We start from the raw sequence: 22,347 nt of genomic DNA on the forward strand, positions 1-22,347 counted from the left end.
TTCAAATGGTGAAAAAAACTTTTTTTTATTTTTTTTTTTGTTTCATGTAAAGCTACCAGAGTGGTAGCTACATGAAACACCACTAGAGGGCGCATGTGGCCCTCTAGTCCGATCGCCGCCGGCAACAATAGCAAACAGGGGAACGCGTATATAACGCGTTCCCGTTTGGCTTCTCCTGTCGCCATGGCGACGATCGGCATGACGTCATGGACGTCAGCCGACGTCCTGACGTCAGGCGCACTCGATCCAGCCCATGCCAATGAGTTCCGGGCAGCACAGGGCTCTGGTGGGGGGGCTCTTCTGCCGCTGCGTGCGGGCGATCGCCGCAGGGCGGCGGCGATCAAGCTGTGCGCACAGCTAGCAAAGTGCTAGCTGCGCGCACAGCACTTTACATTGTGAAAATCGCCCCACCAGGGGCTGAGATATCTCCCTGTGCGGCATAGCCCGAGCTCAGCTCGGGCTTACCGCCAGGGAGGTTAAAGGACAACCAAGGTGATACGTGACATGATGAGATAGACAAATAACTAGGCTGCATTCCTTTTTTTCTTTCTCTGCCTAAAAGTGTTAAACACCAGGTATGCAAGTGACAGATTCTGCCTGAGTCAGGACTGGGTCGGACTGAGTCAGACTATTGCATAGCCCTCACTGATAAGTAATTACAGCCATAAAACACTTTCCTGTCAGTAAACGGCTTCTGAGAGCAAGAAAGAGATAAAAAAAGGGTCAATAATTCATAGATTTGAGCTCTGACAAACTTCAATGAAGGTGTCATTGAGCAGAGACAATGAAACAGTAAAAACTAGATTTATATATAAAATAAAACTGTGGGATATCTAAAAAACAAATTTTTAGGAAACTGAGGATTGATACAATTGTTTTTCTCATCAGTATATTTTCATCTCGGATGTCCTTTAAAAGCAAGATCTAGAAAACACCTTGATATATTCTTTTGCCAGCCCGTTTGAGGCAATGCATCTGCTATATTTACCATTGGTGAGCACCCACCTTCTGCTTCCATTCTCTATGAAGTGTGCTTGCAGTAAGCAGCATGGATAAGTAGCTTCATTTAAATGTGTCATTTAGAGAGATTTAAATACTCTGCTTTGTCTTCTACATTTAGGAACAATGAGCTCCTCTCTATAACAGCTCTTACTGAACAATGCTGCATTTCCTGTTTTTTTCTCTTGTGGTCCCCAACACAACCTGGAAATTGATTCGTCTTTAAAGCATGTCTAATTTATTTGGCTTTTCAATCCACAGCCTCTTCTAAGCGTTTCATAACTCAGCTACTATAGGCGATATTTGTGTTTGTATTGATCATCTCCACATCTCTGGGGTCTGTCAGTGATTTTAAATAAGAAATGTTAAATATTATAAATGCCGAAAAAACAAAATCGACATTTATAGCAGGCCGAGCGCTTCGTACAAATACCAACTAGAGAAAACAACAAAGCGGAAAGGTTTCAAATCCGTTCTCCTCTCCTGAAGCAAAGGACATGAAATGCAGAAAAATCTGGGCGTAAGCAATATTTCCGTTAAAAGTGGTAACAGAGACTATCTCCATTAGTTATTGCTGCATTCTGCCAGAAGCCAAATTCTGTTCTTTTGTGTAACAGTTGGGACAGTAAATCAGGTGCCACAAATTAAAGGGAACCTGTAGTGACACGATATGGGGGCATTTTCCCAAAGCAATGGTAAAATCCCCATGTGCAAGACCATTTTTAACAGTACTTACACAAGTTGCATTTTACTGGTGCTTGCGCAAGTGGCATTACGTCATTTGCCATTGCAGTAGAAACAGGCATTGTGGAAATAACACGCTGCTTCTGCTTGTGAGTCTCCATTATTGCTGTCTTATCACCTCTTCAAAGCAGGCGGTATTCTTCCGTGCCATTACCGCCTGTTCTAATCTTCATGAGTTGACACTTACTGATATGTGTTGAGGTAATTATCGCACAAATCAGTAATTTACCTCACTGCTTGGGAAGCTTTTCACGCAATAACTGCTTTTATGAATAGACATTTTCCTAAGTGCCCAGTAAAGTCATCTGTTTTCTGTGTTACCGAATGCAGTAATGCTTCATGAATCAACCCATATATATATATATATATAGATAGATAGATAGATAGATATATATATATAGATAGATATATAGATATATCTATATATCTATATATCTATATCTATATCTATATATATACCGACCGAGAAAAATCTTCCGCAGCGGTGTGCACAGCGATTTCACAGCCGTTTCGGTCACTGTGATCGAAACGGCCGTATTTTGGCGGGAAAATCGTTTGGTGTATGGGTGGGGGGGCTTCAGCTCCACAGATTGTGTGAGCAGTTTCAGGCTGAAATCGATTCACAATCTGTTTGCAGTAAGGTGGCCATACGATCCCTCTCTGATCAGATTCGATCAGAGAGGGATCTATATTTTGGTCGAATCTGATGGCAAATCGACCAGTGTACAGACACCTTAAAACAGTTTATTGATCAAAAGTCTGATTAGACATGTTAAAAAATACCTATGCGATGGGGACCAGGCAAAAGTAGTGAGGATCAATAGCCAACAGCACTCCATCAGGCAGTACAACTCTTCTGGCTTAACTGATGTTAGATAGATTTCTGCTGGATTGGAGTTTGCTTGTAGGGTAGGAATCGATTTAATTAAAATCAGAATGATGTGCAAACTGTATGTGGCTACTGTTAGACTAGTGGTGTACGTACGCCGGGTCACGTCAGTGTGCGCACCTCAATGCGGAAGGCGGCGGAGGCCCCGCAGACAGGGGGACTCAAAGCTTTACAGCGGCAGGTGGCCAATGTGTACAGCTATGTCCGAAGATGCCATCCACACTGGAGGAGAAGAGGGATGCCTAAGAAAATACCGGTGGAGAAGAGGGAGGCCTGGACTAGATGGAGCGAGGTGGGAGGAGCACGGCGGCAAGATCAGATGAGAGCTGAACTGTTAGGTGCTGCTAGAGTAGTGTAGCTTAGAAGGGAGGGCAGGAGGAGGTTAGTGTAGTGTAGCGTATAGTCTAGTGTGTAGTGTAGTGCAGTGCAGTGTATAGTGTAGTGTAGTGTAGTGTATAGTCTAGTATGAAGTGTAGTGAAGTTAGTGTAGTGTGTAGTGTAAGTGGTAGGGTGCAGCAGAGAGAAATGTAGTGTGGTTTCGGGGGGTAAAAGGTACATAAGACGCCTCTGCACCATACACGCACTTAGGTTTAGTTATAATTATTTTACAGATTTTTGTATTTAAAACCGAGATGCGTCTTATGGTCCGAAAAATATGGTATATGCATTTCACCCTACTGGTTTATTTTTATTCTGAGTTCACAGAGGCGCTATATGTGCTGTATGATAGCTGCTGTTTGTCCCCTATCTATTGCCTGATGAAGCTGGCCTTGTCCTGCGAAACGCGTTGCATCTATTGGGGTACCAATAAAGTATTTATTTATCTATGTCAGACAGTTGTCTAGTCTGCTTTTGGAGGTAAGTCCACCACTACCTCCCAGCATATTTTAAAACGTTTAACGATTGTTTTTACCCTGCTAGTGCCTCTGTTTACACACGAGTTTTCATAATAAGGATGACAGATACATTTAAAATAAAAATATCTTGCCTAGAGTTAAAGCATCCATTACCAATATGGCGTCAAATGCTGTACACAGAAAATGGATTTAATTACACACACATAACACAAACACACATACAGAACACACACAGAAAACAAAATATCAACAGCAGCTTGAAATTCAATTAAAGGATTTATGCAAAGGTTTGCTGGGTTTTTATATGCCGTTACTGCCTATATAATGAGCTTTTCATATTAAAAATCAATAGGTAATCTACAGTGGAAGATCATCCCCTTAAATACATTTTTGAAATCAATTTGAAAAATAGTCCATCAACGGCGCTGACTTCTCCCGCTGTTCGATTAGTCTAAGAGCAATATTTAGATTGTCGGACGTGCCTCGGAATAGCTATGCCTGGATTTAGCTTTCGAGTGCTTTATACACTGTGTGCCCTGGATAATCACACTTATTCAAGAGTGTGTACAATTGATAAATAATTAATTGGATGAGCCAGAGAAATAGAGAAAGTGGAATTACGTTTCAGTCCCCTAATGCTCGGTGGCTTATGTCTTGATGGCTTGAGAGACGGAAACCTTTAACCACTTGAGTTTGCAGAGCGCTGATCTTGATACAAGGAGACAAGGCTGTACTGTCTGAATAATCACTTCATCCCATCACCACGGCTTCTTGAATAAACAGGTGAAGTCGCTGTGCCGACAACCACTCCGAAGCTTTACATTTCCCATTTCCACAAACAAATCGGATATTTGGTAGAACTTCCTCTTTTTTTGTAAAAAGTGGACTAACTAAAACACGTTTTTTTCTGCACTCAGAAGCGGCATTTTTTGCTGCCGGGCAACCGTACCGCATTTCACACGCTGACACACGTACGGCTACTAATGCTGCCATACAGTGACATTAAATTGCAGATGTAAAGACTTGGTAGCAAATGCGAGGTTGAACTGCCTAACAAGAGTGCAATCCAGCCCCCTATGTTAAGGTGGCCATACATTGTACAATTTTATATTTCCTTTCTATACAAGTATTACAATCAGTCTTTTTCCAAACGTCTAAAACATTTGAAATATTTGACCAATGTATCACATACGCGTGTTAAATTATACAAAAAAAAAAAGTTTAAAACACTTAACAAGAACCAAAAATCACCACGACCCAACCACCCCCCCCCCCCCCCTAGCAAAATTTTTGGATGCCCGCCCTCCGCTTCCACTGTTCCCGGTCAAGACTACCAGCCGCAAGTAAATCAAATTAGAAGGAAACAGCTAGGGAAAAAAGTAGAAGAAAACATACCATATTCTACACTGGCTGCCTTGAGTCGGATTGCCCACTCACGCTGCAGTGCTGCTGGCCATTGTCCCTTCCCTGTGGCCATGAGGCTCGTGGCTGGCTCTCTGCTGCTATTTGACTCTATCCGGCAAACGGAGGATGGCCATTGGCCAGACAGGCGGGCACCAGCTACAGATCACATCACTCTGGATGGGAAAAGTTTAAAAAAAAAAAAAAGCAGGAGTCGGGCCCTTTTTCCCCATAATCGCTGGCTCACGCCCGTCCCTGTTCCCCAAAAAGGTGCTAGTAGACAGCCAATATACCTACACACACAGTTGGAATAGTTATGCCCTGTTTGGCCTTGCTGTGTTATCCTACAATAAACAAACTTCTGTCAGGGAAGGTGAAGAGGAAGAGATCAGCTTTACAGGTAAGTTAATTACAAGAATTTCCAAAAAGCAAAATGACAGCCCTCATGAGGATGAGGCAGGTGACTGTACAGACAGTGGCCGAAACAGCTAAGAGTGGGTCCCAGTGCAGGACAAATTAAGTGAGCAAAGAGTGCCAGTGGGTCAAGTGATGAGAGACACTATTGGAGCCATAGAGATGGGAAGGTTAAAGAGGATAAAGGAAGTTGGCTGGACACAGGCATTCATGGAAAAAAGCACCTGGAAAAAAAGGTGCAGGGTTTGCCGGTAGTAGAATGGCGCTGTCAACAGCGACATTCTACTACTGAATTTTCATAGTAGAATATCAGTAATATTTACCAATATTTTACTATGACTAAACCTAACTCTACTCTCAAACAGAACCCTCCTCTAACCCAAATACCCTCCCTGGTGGTGCCTAACCCTAACCCCCCTCTGGTGCTTAACCCTAAACCCACCCAGCGGTGCCTAAACCTAACCCCCCTAGAAGTGCCTAACCCTAACACCCCCGGTGGTGCCTAACCATAAACACCTCCCGGTGGTGCCGAACCCTAACTCCCCCGTGGTGCCTAACCCTAACTAGCCCCCCCCCCCCCCCCGTGGTGCCTAACCCCCGCTTGGCGGTGCCTAACCCTTCTTGCTGGTGGTGCCTAACCCTTAGTTCCCCCTTCATATGGTAACCCCCCAGCCTTGCAAAGCCATGATGTACATCAATGCTTCCGATAACAGCCCTCATTTCCACAGAGGCTTGCACACAAAAATATGACTTGCAGATAGCCGCATTGGGGCAATGCATAGCGGTTGCTCTGCAGCGGCTATGAATTGCCCCAGTGTAGTTATCCGCAAGCCATTGTTTTTTCCGCAAGCCTCTGTGGAAAAAATGAGAGCTGTTAGCACATCCGCATACAATTTGGGGCAAAAAGGGCAAGTTTCGGCATGGCAGCGCCGACATGCGCCCAAAATTCTTTTTTTTGCCGCTACTCCCAGCTTTCAACATTGGTGCCTTTGGGGCGCTCTTTCTTCCGTAAGGGCTCCTGCGCCCCTTTTTTCCTGTTTTGGGAGCATGGACATGAAATTTACTGTGTGCTCAGAAGGCAGGTACCTTGGTTGCCTTGTGGGTAATCTGGCCCTACAGTTGCATGGGTCCCTGGGGTCACAAAGCCTTTATGCGGCTGTATGGCTTATACAGCCATTTACCTGCCACTGTACGCAGCTCTGGCCAGCAAGGTGAGCTGAAGCGCCGCACTCAAGCGTGGTTTAAAGTAAACCTGTACAGCGGAAAAAACGTATGATTATATAACATTATAATGAATTGTATGAGTAGTACGAATAACACATAGAACATTAGTAGCAAAGAAAAGAGTGTCAGTTTTATTTTCAGTTATAAAGCTTTTTTTTATAACATTGCATCATTCTGTCATATTTTCAGTTTACAAACAACACTCTGCATTTTAAACTATAAAACAGAGCAGAGATAATGACCCTTTGAACTTTCCCGCAGTAAGACCTTATCCCAACCTGTCTCTCACGGGCCCATATGCAATTAACCTATTCTCTTTAGTTTTCTCCTAGGTGATATTTTTATAACTTATCAAAAAATGCCCTTTGAACCCCCAACAAGCAAGAAAATACTCAAAATAAATTTGTTGGTACCTTTTCACCAACTTTTGGGTACTTTTTCAATTTTAAAATGCTTTATGTTTAAAGAGAAGATGAAAATTATCTCCTAGGAGATAACTCAGGTGAAAAAATAAATTGCACATGGCCTGTGTAACGATTGGTGCAGCACACAGACGTCTGGTTATTGTGTGATCTGCAGTATCACCAATAATCAGACATTATACCTGATTATATGATGATCTGCAGAATCTCCAATAATGCAAGTATAGCTAACAAGGTAATTGCAAGTGTATAGTGCTTGGGGCAACAGTAATACTGATAGTTTGGTCAGAACCACCTCACCAGAGGAGCCGGTGGGCACTATCAGTAATGAACCTCACCAGTGACAAGGGCTCACTGGTGAGTAGAGTGGTCAGACAGATCAGTTTGGCAACAGACAGGAAGATACAGTACAAAATCGGCAGGCAAGAGGATAAGATATATCAGGCAGAGTCAGCAACAGGATCAGATGGGTTAAAGTATAGAATCGTTTAGCGTAAGGAAAGTCAGAAGAGAGCCAGAGTCATACACAGGTATCAAGTAATAACAACAATAGTAACAATAATTCCTAGTCTGTGTGAAATCCCTGGTTTCCTCCCAGATCAAAACACACCGGACCTATCTAAGGTCTGAGTGCTCACACGAAGCATTCGCAACAGCAGACAGTTTGCAAGTGATTCTCGGCGGCTTAAGAAGTGGAGGAGACCCCTCGGCCACGCCCCTGTCATTCAGCCAATCAGGACTGCAGAGAGTCACCTCTGACGTCAGCCGACCGGCAGGTCAGCTGTCGCGCCTTCTCCCCGCATAAAGATCCTGTCTGCGCGCGCGTGACAAAGCCACTCTATGCGCCACAAACAAACCTCTCCTCGGCGTGCTAGACGCCGAGGGGACAGAGGAAGCACCCGACGGGGAAAATGTAGCAGCTGCGGGGGTATCCTGACTGCCCGCAGCTGCATCCCCCGTGACTGTTACAGGGCCACTGTTTCTTGGTTGTAAGTGCTTCAGAAAACAGGACTGTATTCCTCAGAGAAGCACTTTTGCATAGATAACAAGTGAAGTTTCTTAACTCTTCCTGTACTGGAAAACAATATTAGACTCATATCTCTGCTACTAATGTTCTATTTCTTAGCTGTACTACACATACAATTCATTATCTCAAATTTATTTTCACTTCAGGTTTGTATATCATGGCAGAGAGAGATAAATTCAACAAGAGAAAAATTCAACAAAAGAAAAAAAGACACCTAACAGAAGTCCAAGAGCAGCTTTTTACTGTTGAGATGTACTGTTTGCATGTAGATCACAGTGTATTCAAAGTATTATTTTACCAGCAGACTTCTTTGTGATCGATTGACTTTAACCTCTAAACAACCGCGTCACACGTTAATTGGTGTGAACGAGGTGGCTTCCCCAGGACCACCTAACGCCGACTGGCATCAAGTCCTGGGGGCATGTTTTGCAGGAGTTTGCACGCGCCGATGTGCGTGCCTCTCCACTTGAATGACGGAGCTCCGCTCTGTCATCAGTCTCCCAGAGGCGATCGCCGCTAGGAGACTGTTAGATGGTGTAACCGCCGTCTATTTACACTGTACATCGCTGCGAACTATGGCAGCGCTGTACTGGGGACAGCCGTGTGACATGGCTGTCCCCCTGGGAGGCCGAGAAGTGATCCGCTGTCATAAGCTGAAGCCTATGACAGCCGCGATCGCCGTCATTGGCAGGCTGGGGGAGGGAGGGGAAAATAATTAAACAAATAGCTACATTTATTCAAAAAATAAACATATAAATAGTAAAATAAAAACAAACATTGCACCACCAATCAGAGCCCACCAACAGAGCTTTCTGAAAAGGGGAGGGGGGGATTACTTGTGTGCTGAGTTGTATGGCCCTGCAGAGAGCCCTTAAAGCTGCAGTGGCCTAAATTGTAAAACATAGCCTGGTCACTAGGGGGGGTGTACGCCTACGGTCCTCCAGTGGTTAATGACTAGTTTAACAGAACCTCTAGGTGTCCTCTTTGTGGCACTTTGAAATATGTTAGATCTCTGTAAAAAAAATAATCCCCATGAACCATGATCAACTATAACAGCAGATAACAGCATCTCCTATATGACCAGTACACTTGGTAACCCCCAACTTCCAGGAGGCTGGACTGATTGTAATATGAACATCTTTCAAAATTGTGAGTGGATGAAAACAAATGTCTAGAATAATAAGCACATTTCAGCCCTTATCATTTCTGGAGGGACAACAGTGTGCTCGGTCCAAGGGAAAGATTTCCTAACAAACAAATCTGTGTAATTAAATCTAACCAAAACTTAGCCGAGGCCTCGCGGTGACCTTTCCAGAGGCCGTCCAGTAAAACATTGTATCTCCGTTATGACGTGGGAGAAATCCAATGCATTGAAAGGACACATTCGTATGTTTCCCTTCATGGCTAAATATCAAATTGTAATATTACACACATATAGATTTAAAAGTAGTTAATAAAATTAGATGGCGGTTGGAAGAGATTTATTTTCTTTGTAAATTTTATGCCCCGTAGCTATAATTTCTATGGGTAAAGTCAGTCATCTAAAAAAGACTAAAAAAGAACTCTACTTTTCAAGGGTGAAATATCTCTCTCTTAAAGGGAACCAGAGAGGATCAATAAAAGGTTTTATACATACCTGGGGCTTCCTCCAGCCCCATACGCACGGATCGCTCCCACGCCGCCGTCCTCAGCTGCCTGGATCCGCCGGTACCGGGTCCCATCATTACCGCCAGTCGGCTGGCGGACGCGACCAATTCTCTGCATCACAGGGGGCTCCATCCATACAGTTATGCGTGTGGCTGCCTACTGCGCAGCCGCATGCGTACATGTATCGAGGGAGCCCCTGTGATGCGGACAATTGGCCGCGTCCGCCGGAAGTGACGGGCCCGGTACCGGCGGATCCAGGAAGTGGAGGATGGCGGAGTGGGAGCGATCCAGGCTTATGGGGCTGGAAGAAGCCCCAGGTATGTATAAAATCTTTTTTCTATTTTCCCAAAGCATTCCTCTCTGGCTCCCTTTAAAGAACTCAGGGTACCCAAGAACATTGCAATCATTGCACAATCCTGCTGTAATGATAAGAAACAGGCAAAAAAATCATTAAATTTAAAAAGGTGATTTTTGAAGTTGATTTACAAGAGTGCTTGATAAACATGAAGCTCCATTTGCATAAAGACCTGTTAGTTATATGCAGAATTTCCCTAGTGCTACTCATAAAACCAAACCAAGATGGACCTTGTCTGATGATCTGGGAGGCTGATTTATTAGGCTGACTACTAAGGCCACATCATACAGATAAAGGCATACTGCCCACCAGGCAAGCAGCCATTATGAGCAGGAAACATCTTCCACGGTCTTCTGCGCATCAGAAGCCATATCTGGCTACATTAATCAGCGGTGTGCTTCTCCATTGAGATGAGGCACCATAATATCACTGGGTAGGTTACTCACATAATATTTCAAATAACTGAGCAGCAGTTGCGTAATGTGATGTGTCCAATGGTTCCTTACCATGTGTAAAAATAATAATAATAAAGAATGGGTGCCCCCCATGAAAGGTGGTGTTGGCAAAAAAAGTAGCAGTTAGTGTGGGGCTCCTCTCCTGATCCTTCCCAGCCCCAATGGTTCATTGCATTGGGTGATATCACTTGCCCTAACGTCAATGACATGGAGCTCACCCTCCTCTTTATAAGCTGTCTTTATGTAGCTGTCTAACTCTGACACGGCGTAGAATTTACGCCACTTGCTTCTTCCACTCCCGACGTGATAGTGCACATCCGACGGGGGAGATTAAGCTGGAATTTGACAGCTGACATCTCCCCTCAGTGATAAGGAGCCATCGAAATTGGCTCCTGATCACAATCACTAAAATTGCCGGCCAATCGTAGTGATCACTATTGTGCAGCGGCGGTAGGAGGGGGAAGTAGAAGACGGGACTCACCATCCCCGGCGATCACCGCATGCATCCGCTCTACCTTAAGTGTCGGGTCCCGGCTTGATGACGTCATCAAGCCGCCACCTGGAACTTAAGAGTCAGTGCAAGCGGGGATGCCGGCCAGATTGGAGGGGGCTAGAGCTGCTCATCGCAGGACCCAGGAAGGTGAGTGAAGGCTGCTGGCAATACGGGGGACACCTTACTACACTGGGGTCACTAATGCCTAGCTAACTATACTGGGGATCCGGCTGCCTGACCCCCCAAATGCGCCCCCCCGCAAGTAAAATGCCCTGGTCCTTACGGGGGGTTAGGCAGCCGATCCCCAGAGGGTTAAGCTATGCTGTAATCTTTCCTGGGAAATTAAGACGGTTCTACTGTGCACCTCAGCCAGCCAAGTGGTATTCTCCAGCGAACACTGTGGAGCAACACTGTAATTTTGAAATTGCTATGACATGGCTAAGCGGTTACAGCTTAGTGTTTCTGTAGCATATAATATATTCATCATTAAGTGCTGTTATTGAACAGGAACTCCCAGTAAATCTGAAAAAAAGACCTAAAAGCTCGGAAAAACCATAGTTGCCAAAGTGAATATGATTTCTCTGGGAACATTAGAAGATGGATGCATTTGAGATGAAGATTTACATTTTCTGCAAAAAACAAAAAAAATTATATATATATTTTTTTAAATCTACTGTCAGTATGAACAACAATTGTTTCTTCTAATTATCTGTATAAATTGGTATATTCTTACTTTACCCATCTCTGCAGCTCAAATCCAGATTTATCACTTTGTTTTCGACCTCCAACTAAGCCTACAGACAGACACTGGTGGAGTGCAATAGTGCATGTCACAGTTGTCAGCTGGCCAGTGAAGACTGCGGGGTGCTCAGCCAAATCTAAAAACTGACCTGGTTTTCGAGAACATCACAGTCCCAGAACAGCAGCATGTGCCCAAATCCAGACAGGATCAGGGCAGGCAGCAGACATATAACAGCAGTACAAAAGCAAGCTAAACTGGTACTCAAAGAAATGGTTTCAGGTAACAGTGAACAGTAAGGGCTCTTTTCCACTATGAAATGCGATCGCGATTGCGATCCCGATCGCGTTTCAATTTCCACCATGCGATTGCGATTGAGCTACTATACTCATTATAGTACAGCTCAATCGCATACAAAACGTGGCAGGACGACGATTGCGCTTTGACCAAAATCGCATTGCAATCGGATCGCACTAATGGAAATTGCTGCTGCAGTTTCCATTAGTTTAATGTACCTTGCAATTTGCAATCAGAAGCAAATCGCAAGCTAGTGGAAAAAGGCCCTTAGTAATCGCATTTCATGGTGGAAAAGAGCCCTAAGTTCGGGTAACAGTGAAAAGAAAGGGCAGAAGCAGCTACTGCGACAGTGTCTGTATGTGTACATTCAATTCTGACTGCTAGCATTTGAGGTTTAACACGAGTAAGGCTGTGTTCCCAATTGACAAGGCTTGGTTCACACATAAAAAGGTGTCCAGTCTTGAGCTGTCAGTTATTGACAGTTGGCATCAGTTTGGCATGTGTTTCTATGGCTGTTTTCACACATACTGGAAATCTGTACATTTATGGTCTAATTCTGTCAGTCAGTTTTGTATGGGTTTCTATGGGTGTACATTTCCAAGTCAGGTAAAACTGATAGAAAACGGATGCAATATTAGTGCAAAACTGACAGTACTGGACCGGACTGGAAATGTGCATATTTATGTGTGAACCAAGCTTAAAGAGGAACTCCAGTGAAAATAATGTAATACAAAAAGTGCTTCATTTTTACAATAATTATGTATAAATGATTTAGTCAGTGTTTGCCCATTGTAAAATCTTTCCTCTCCCTGATTTACATTCTGACATTTATCACACATTTTTACTGCTGGCAGGTGACGTCACTGGAAGTAGCTGCTGCTTGCTTTTCTGGCAGTGAGAAACAGCTGTAAACAGCCATTTCCCACAATGCAACAAGGTTCAAAGACAGGAAACTGCCAGGACCATGGTCCTCACAGTTTCTTGTGGGAGGGGTTTCACCACAATATTAGCCATACAGAGCCCCCTGATGATCCGTTCGTGAAAATGAATAGATTTCTCATGTAAAAGGGGGTATCAGCTAGTGATTGGGATGAAGTTTAATTCTTGGTCACAGTTTCTCTTTAAGACTTCAGTTTTACTGCATAGCAGAACTGACAATGAACAGCTCCTATTTTATATTTAGGAGCCCCACTTCTGTGCCGTCTCCGGTAATCCTGGATGGATGGATGCGCTCCCCATACAATCTATGGTGGCAATGCATCTGCCCCAAGCTCCAGCTGGAACATCGTGGACCATCGAAATGGACACTACATGGTCCGCTCCCGCTGGCCACACGCGATCAGGCTGCAGATAGGAACAGAGCTTCAGAACGGTCCCCTGATCTCCACCGGGGACAATCATGTGTGTGGACGCACCTTTACTTACAAATGCTTTCTTTTCACTTTATTGTCAGCAGAAGGAAGATCAATTTCCCTGGAGAAAAAGACTAAACTGCTGCAAACAGGAAGTTGGTCTTTCTCCTGATCAGGTAAACATTTCTGCTCAGGTCATATAGCAATGTGAATCTAGGCTGTTCTGTTTTATATGAAACAGTCTGCTCAAGTGAAAGATGCATTTTAAGCTTCAGATGAGAGCATCCCACAATCAGCTCAGGAGTCTAATTATTTGATTATTATTTATGGCCATTACTTATGCCAGTGTTTCTGAAACCTGTTCCCGTAACTCCCCAACGGTGCATGTTTTGCAAGCAACCTCACCTATGCACAGGTGGGGTAATTAGTGTCTCAGCTAGGTGGATTCTATGTAGCTCAGACACTAATTACCCCACCTGTGCATAGGTGAGGTTGCCTGCAAACCATGCACCGCTGGGGAGTCACGAGGACAGGTTTGAGAAACACTGACTTATGCATGTATATAGTGCTAACATATTTCATAGTAAGCTCCTGTCCCTCACAGAGGCTTGCTATCAAATGTACCTGCCACAGTCTAGAGATAATTCAGTGTTTGACCCTATTATTGTTCTGGGGTGTTGGCGTAAACTGGTGTGCTTGGAGGAAACCCAAGAAAATGCAAGGAAAAAAAATACAGTGCTCCTGTAGATAGTATCTGGGCAAGGATTCCTTCCTTGCTGGGGCATAGCATTAACCACTGTAACCATAGTTGGTGATATGAAGCCAAAGAAAAGGGAGGCCCAGTCTGCCCTTCGCAGCTTCACTTCCCTTGTTATTGGTTTGCTTTCCTTCACTTTGTGACCGCCAAGAAAATAAGATCAGTGTGACGACCACTCAAATCAAAGGGTCTGCATGTACAGACACAGAGCCTGCAGGAAAGCTGTGCTGAGTCTCCTGAAAAACTCAGAACAGCATAGAGGAAGTGACATCACTGGTCACAAGACCCTGCAGGATAGGCACTGTCCAGCATTGGTTCCCTGTGGGCTCTGGCTCTGTACATCTGTAGAAGAGAAGTCATTTTTAGGTAAGCTAGATTCACTCAATGGCAGACTCCCAATTCCACCAGGGAATTGATATTCCACAATTTGGTAAAAACACATGGCTGAACAATGTTTAAACCTGAAAACTTGCTGAGGAGCAGTCATCCAAGTTTCTATATTTTCCTGGTTTTAGCACCATAGAGTTCATTATGCTGCACACTGAGGAATTATTGTGAGTGCTTCTATAACCAACTATTTACTTTTCGGCTCAGTAAGCTCTGAACAAAATGTGTTAATTAGAACTGCTCAAAGGATCTTGGGACAGAACACATTCCAATTAGATGCCATTGTAATCACTATTATACCTGTCACACCTATAAACAGTATGCAACTTTGCAGTAATTATATTACAGGGAAATTGCATCAATGAATTACTGGATTGTAAACTCTGCAAGGGGAATGGATATTAGAGATGAACATGAGGAGATGTGGAAAACAGTTTACAGCAAAAATTAGAGTAAAAAAATGCAGACTTGACTTTGCCTAAAATGCCACTGACTTGGCCCATGCTCTACTTGGCGAGTACTATTAGCCAATAAGCACCTTTAAAGCGGTATTGTCACCATAAAAATCAAATTTCAACAGCAACTGGTCTGAGTGTATTAAGTGATAAAGATTCTAATCCTGCATGCAAAACTTTTTTCTGCTGTTATGGTTTGGAGTTATTACATACTTTAGGAGCACTGGCCCTAGTGCCAAACAGTGCCAAAAAGTTGAATGCTGGGAGTTCTTTTGAATGCTGGGAGTTCTTTTGAATGCTGGGAGTTCTTTTTATCTATAATATATTCCTCCTCTTCCATTTATTTCCCTGCCTAGCTGATCACTTGTGTTTACAAGCAAGGCTGAGGTGACTCAGTGATTGGATGTGTAAATAAAAAAGACTCTGGGAGGAGGGCAGCTAATAAATACACAATGAGCAAGAGAAGGGGGGGGGACAAGAGTCAGGGAGAATATGATGTCAGCATTAGCTTGGCAAAATGGCCACTGCCTAGAATAGGATTTTCTGCTTTTCCTTTGTAAAATTCACAGGAATCATTACGTGGATAGCACAATACATCTGTTATGTAAGTAGAAGTAGTATTTATCTACTTATATATGTGTTTTTTATTTCTAGGTTAGCATGGGTGTCGCTTGTTCTTTAAGGAAAGGTGGGGGGGAAAGGCTGCGCATCCCTAAACACATGTTGCAATTGAATGGTTAATCGCACAGGCATACACCGCCTCTGCCAGACTGAAAAATGCATGCTCTGCATCCTAGACAAGTGCTAACATTTATTAAACTAGGAGGTACTTTAGCTTCCAATATGGTTTGCATGCAAAGTATATTAATACTAGACACTTGCGCCACGGTGAGGCAGACCTCCGAGCAAGTGACCTAACCTAAATTTAAAACCTCGGGAGCAGCTAAGCAGAAAAAAATGTGCAACTTACATTTGGTAGAACAGCGAGGAGAACGCCAGCGCATACCACTAAGGCTGCATCTGAAATGACCACCAGCTCAGTGTGTAGCACCTATATAGACTTTCTACACACTTCGCATTCAATTCAGATGCAAATCATATGCAAATCTGCTACTACTTATCATGCAAACAGGAAGCTGGTGACTGGTGGTCATTTCAGATGCAGCCTTAGTGGTATGCTCTGGCGTTCTCCTCGCAATAAGCACCTTTGTTTACATCTCCAAAGGCCAATCCCATTGTTTGTGAATGGCCACTTCCAATTATAAAATTATCCAAGTTCCATGGGGGTGGGGGTGGGGGTGTTAGGGGGGATTGCAGACCTAAGGAGATCTCTTCTCCTAGAATACATTGTTATTAGAGATGAACTGAAATTGCCAACTAGATCGTATTTTTTTCACAATATACTGTATTTGGCATACCCAAGTCTCCTGTCTAAACTATAATTCTCCTGTCTAAACTACATTTACTTGTTTTATCAGGGAACTCTACATCCTGAATAAAGCATTTTGTCGTTTAACTATCAAGCTTGTTCAACAAAGATTTATTGGGGGAAAAACAATTAGGGTTGTGGGAGGCGCCCAGTGTATGTGTATAATGGACCTGTGAAACGCATTGCCTACAGTTTAACCGTTATCAATAAAAACTTATTTGCCATTAATTTGGTGTGAATCATCTGAAAAGATAAGACCTCTATTTATTTATAGTGACTTAGAAGTAAAGAATACAGAACATGATACCTGTATACTGGGCACCTCCAGCAATATGCACAAGTGTTTGGCTTTACATAAGCAAGCATTAAAGGACAATTAGAGTGAGAAGAATATGTAGGCTGCCATATTTATTTCCTTTTAAGTAATATCAGTTACCTGGCAGACCTGCTGGTCTTTTTGGCTGCAGTAGTGTAGTGGCTCACAGGGAAACACCCAGATACAAGGGTCATCCGGAAAGTAAAAGCAGTTCTCATTAAATAACTCAGGAGAACATTTTTTTTATATCTTATTTTAGACATACTATATCCTCTTGTTAATGCTGATAAACAATTACCAGCATATTGCAAGTTAAATTACATACTTTATTTGACAGGTAAAAGCAAGTGGCTGTTAGGCCACGTTCACAGCTAGTGTTGCATACCCTGGGATAGCAGGACTGCAACGGATCGGGAAAGCAGTGCCGTAGATGATTTGCGCATTGCAACACATACAGTGTAGCCTACAGTAAATGAAAAGTATACTACTGTAACCAATAGGGATGCTCATTCGGATTCTGCGGATTGGCAACTTCCGCATTTCTGATCGGAAATTGCATTTCCGCATCGGAATGCGGAAATCGGTAATACAAGTGCAGTAGGCGGATTAATCGCGGAAATTTCCACCGACTTTAACATCGATTTTCTCAAAAACTAGAAGGTCTTTTTTAAAACTTTTTTTTTCATCTTGTTCACAAGATTCTGTTTAACCTCCTTAGCGGTAACCCTGTGTGTGACACGGGGTAAGCCGCCGGAGGGTGCCGCTCAGGCCCTGCTGGGCCGATTTACATAATTTTTTTTTTGCTGGACGCAGCTAGCACTTTGCTAGCTGCGCCAGCACACTGATCGCCGCCGGCCCGTGCCCGATCGCCGCTATCCGTTGCGGCGCGCGCCCCCCCCCCAGACCCCGTGCGCTGCCTGGCCAATCAGTGCCAGGCAGCGCCGAGGGGTGGATCGGGACTCCCAATGACGTCCCGACGTCGCTGACGCCATCCCGCCCCATCGCCATGGCGACAGGGGAAGCCCTCCAGGAAATCCCGTTCTTTGAACGGGATTTCCTGATCGAAGCGGGCGGGGGGATGCTGCTGAGCAGCGGCTATCATGTAGCGAGCCCTGGGCTCGCTACATGATTTAAAAAAATAAATAAAAATAAATAAATAAATAAAACTGCTGCGCTGCCCCCTGGCGGAATTTTTCAAACCGCCAGGGGGGTTAATAAACCCTGAAAATTTGGAGTGTCTAGGACCTATGGGGGTTTTGCTATTAACCGCTAAAGTTGGCAGATTTTTACTGTAATGTAAAATGCAGAAAATCCGCATTATCCGATATGCAGTAATTTTAAGCCAATCAGAAGACTCAGAATGAATAAACCAATCAGAGAATGGGGATTTAGGCGGAAATTTCCGCATTCTCTGATTAGTTTTTTCATTCTGCGTCTTCTGATTGGCTTAGAATTACCGCATACCAGATAAAGCGGATTTTCTGCATTTTACATTACAGTAAAAATCCACCGACTTTAGCGGTTAATAGCAAAGCCCCCATAAATCCTAAAAACACCAAATTTTCAGGGTTTATTAAACAGAATCTTGTGAACAAGATGAAAAAAAAGTTTTCAAAAAGACCTTATAGTTTTTGACAAAATCCGGCGGAAATCCGTATCGGGATGCGGAAATTGGTAGCGGAATCGGTAGCAGTAGCAGTAATTGGCAATGACGGAATGCGGATTTTCCGCGGAATTGGAAATTGGCATTTCCGACCATCCCTGGTAACCAGTAATGTGTGAGTTTTTTTTGCAGTGCATTACCATGCTGCACTTTGTTGCAGCGCAACCCACCCACCGTTCTGTGAACGCCACATTGGTGATGCATTGCAGGGCGGTGCCACACTACAGAGCGGCCATTATGCCACATTGCAATGCACTACTGTGAGTGGATAACCCTTGTATAGTTGCATAGCCAGGGCAGTTTTTAAGCCTTAGATCTCCCAGGGTGAGGATATATCAATTGCACCACCCCATAGACTCAGGCACACTCTTGCACCCCAGTAGCCAGAGAGCCCCACCTGTTGAGGTGACCAAAGAGCCCTCATTTATGTAGCCAGAGTGCCCCCCCCCCCACTTAGGCAGCCAGAGCACCCCCATTATGTAGCCAGAGAGCTCCCCCCATTTAGGTTCTCAGAGGTCCCCCCTCCCCCTTTTGATAGCCAGAGAGACTCACCATGTTGATAGCCAGGGATATTCTCCCCCTTTTGGTAGCCAGAGAGACCTCCCCATTTAGGTATCCTAAGAGCCCCATTGTCGGGTAGCCAGAGGGACAGGTGGGTGAGCGCAAGGGAGTGGGACACAGCGGCTGGTGTTTAAGGCAGGTGGGTGCAGCAGTGGGTGGTGTGCACAGCAGAAGTTAACACTCACCTCTCAGGATCCACGCAATGTCCATCCTTCTTCCTGCTTATAGGTGTCCTGTGTCATAGTAACAGCACCCCCTGTGATGTCATTGCCCCAGGCAATGCCCTTCAAAACAGCCTCGAACATTCATTTTTAAGACCTACTTGTCCAGATATGTGTTCGCCAGGCTATCCTCACTGTTTGAACAGGATGTGAAAGTGTCCAATGTCTGCACAGGGACCCTAGCATGAGATTGGCCTTGATGCTGGCTGGAGTTTCCAAGCTATTTATGGACATGTGGACCTGACGAACCTTCCTTTAAGTGGAAGCTATTGAGGCATTGTGTATGCGGAGCCGGAGATCTCTTATTTTCACTATAAACCTGCATATATACATATTTGACATATATATATGCCTACACAAACACATCGGTAATTAGAGGAGACCATGATTGTTTTTAATTTTGACTATTTTCTTTTACAAACTGAAGCTGAACTCTAAGAATCGGCTTTCGTTAATGAAGACATTCTCCTTGCTTTTCAAAGCAGCTCTGCGGATGACATTAAAAGCGTTTCGAGTCGTACCATCTTTTTGAAGTCCATAAACAGCAAAGTAGAACAATGAAATTAATGCCTTTGATCTCTGCACAGAGGAAAAGTCTTTGCATTTTGTTTTAATCTACCCCGATACATTCAATTACCTGCAAACTACAGTGCGCTTGTCTTGATTTTTTTTTTTATTGTGTATTAAAATAGGGATTTCATTAAGGGAGATGGGTGGCAGCTGATGCGCCGCCTGCTGCCGCGTTCCCAGCCGCTCGCTTGTTTAACAATACGAATTGAAAAGCGCGGGGATCAAAGCCCTTAATGGACAGAGATTTGCAATGCATGCATTATTAATGCTACAGACAAATATATAAGTGTAACTGGCCAATAATGTGATCAAACAAGCAGAAGACAGTTTTTCTTTTCTTCTATGTAGCTAACAAAGCCCTATCAGACATTTCTATACATCTTCCGAGTTATTTATTTTATGTAGTATTGTGCTACAGGGAAAAGCTGGCTGGATGCATATTTTAAAGTGAAACACCACAGTTGAAAGTGGCCTCATTAGAGCGGCCTAGTAACAGGCAGGAGTTTTATAAACAGGAGAGTTACAGAAGTAGCCACAGACAACACGTCCGTTACCCAGCAAGACTAGCGCTGGCCACTGGCATTGCGGATTCCATCCCGAGGTGAGATAGATATGGAGGCTGACATGTTTCTTTCCTTTTAAACAATGAAGATTGCCGGGGGGGACGAGTCAATAATGCATTAGGATCTTTACTGATAATGTTTCTGTCTTTTGTTTTTTTCTTTGTTCAACAGTAATCAAGTAGAAGGCCAGAAATGTACCCGTATATACTCGCATATAAGCCGACCCATGTATAAGATGAGGTACCCCCTTTTCCCCCAGAAACCAGGAAAAAGTGATTGACTTGCATATAATCCCCCTCCCCAATATAGCCCCCTCCACAGTAGCCAGATGTTCCCCCAGTACAAGTCAGCCCCCTTCCCCATAGCCAGATGTGCCCCAGGGTCATACAGCTGTGACTCAAGAAGCTACTAGATGGAGTCAGATATGAGACAAAGCAATTGCCACACAGGAAGAATCCCCGATCATTGCACCATTGACACGTTGCTTGCAAGCTCCGCTCCACAAGCCAGGGGACACAGGTAGTCTTGAGCAGCACACTCTGCACACCATGTTACGGAAATGGAGGGCGTGGACACAAGCAGGGCGCAAGCTGGTGAGAGGAGGATCGCTAGTGCACAATACTTATGCTCCTCTGCCAGTAACAAAACCTGCTCCACCATTTGTTTTGCTCTGCTGACTCACATATAAGCTGAGGTGGTAACTTTTCAGCACATTTTTATGCTGAAAAATTAGGCTTATACGCGAGTATATACAGTAAGTCTCTTGTCTATAGCTTCCAAACATCCCTTTTGTTGGGACAGCCCCTCTTTGGGAAACCTCTGTTCTCCTTTATTTGTCCTTCTTTCAGGAGAGATTTATGTAAACATATGTTTTTGTTGAATTGATATACCATTTTAAAATGTTAATATGAAGGAAAGCTAATGATGATAGCAAAACATATAAAACTATGAGCTTGATTCACAAAGCGGTAATAACCCAGTTATCACGCCTAAAAGACTTTAGGCGTGATAATCATTGCAACCATTGCATTGCGTGATAAGTTTAGGCGTGATAAGTTTAGGCGTGATAAGTTTAGATCGTGCGCAAAGTCCTGCGCGCAAAGCAGCACCCTTAAACTCTATGTGGCGTTCTGCGCGCACCAGAATTTGCTAGTGCAAAACTTTTGATCAGCTGTGCACTGCGGCGCTAACCCAGTTGGTGCTATAGTTATCACGCCTAAACTTATCACGCCTAAACTGAGTTCAGGCGTGATAAGGGGCTTTTCCCCAGCGTGCTAACTGTTAGCACGCTTTTGTGAATCAAACTCTATGTCTTTTGCTTATAAACACTTTGTGGTATGTATGACTAAGCATGTGGCAGGGTTGTGACTAACTGTGTAGCAGGAGAATAAGTTAAAGAGCCCACCATTCTTATCTCAAAAAGTTGGGAAATGAGTTTCATTCTTTCAAAATAAATCCAACAACACTTGCTAATCCCAGCCGAGTATATCCTTTAACCATCCTTCTGAAAGCAGATTTCTGTGCCATAGCAGCCAAGACTTCTGTAGAGGAAGTGTCTTCTGGGAGAGGGAAAGGCACATGTGAAACATCCTCGTTGCTCTGCCGGGGCATGGGTGGTAATTAAAGTCACCTATCCCATCCTTCATTCTATGCTATAGGAGGTCGCATGGCTCTGGCTTGACATGTTTATCACCCTCTCGGTTCCCAACTCCAAGGAGGGAAAGATGGCATAGGGGACATGTGGCCTGCCGGACCTGAAGCCTGTATGAAGAGGAGTATATTCGACTGCGTGATGCGGGGTATTCATCATGTCCCAAACCAAAAGGAAAAGACTCCAAGAGCATGAGGTTATTAAAATTGTTGGAGGTGGGAGGTATATCCATCTATTGGGATAGGGGATAACATTTTTGGTGAGATGTTTCAACCTTCAGCTGCAAAACCCAAAAAATCAGCAGAAAAGTCTAAAGTAATTTTAAAATGATGTATAGTGTACATATACATGAGTCTTCTTTTTCTGGTTCATAAAGGCGGAGTACCAATTTAAAGTAACAACCTCTCGTGGTCAGAGGTCAAAGGATGCCGCTTGTTAACGTCCTTGGGACCATAACGA

The 22,347-nt window shown here is 44.0% G+C and overlaps 1 protein-coding gene and 1 long non-coding RNA gene across 9 annotated transcripts in view; one reads left to right on the plus strand and one right to left on the minus strand.

The window, feature by feature from the left end:
• The window catches only part of WWOX (WW domain containing oxidoreductase), a 1,347,942-nt gene that overhangs the window by 838,740 nt on the left and 486,855 nt on the right, over window positions 1-22,347 (minus strand). The window lies entirely within an intron of this gene.
• On the plus strand, window positions 9,074-19,753 carry LOC137537642 (uncharacterized). Of its 2 annotated transcripts, none has more exons than XR_011024639.1 (3): window positions 9,074-9,126; window positions 13,420-13,491; window positions 19,532-19,753. It is a non-coding gene; the product is annotated as an uncharacterized lncRNA (long non-coding RNA). The 2 variants fall into 2 exon arrangements; XR_011024640.1 differs by having other exon boundaries at window positions 9,075-9,126; window positions 13,417-13,491.

Source organism: Hyperolius riggenbachi, chromosome 11 (genome assembly GCF_040937935.1).
Source record: "Hyperolius riggenbachi isolate aHypRig1 chromosome 11, aHypRig1.pri, whole genome shotgun sequence".
Taxonomy (NCBI): Eukaryota; Metazoa; Chordata; class Amphibia; order Anura; family Hyperoliidae; genus Hyperolius; species Hyperolius riggenbachi.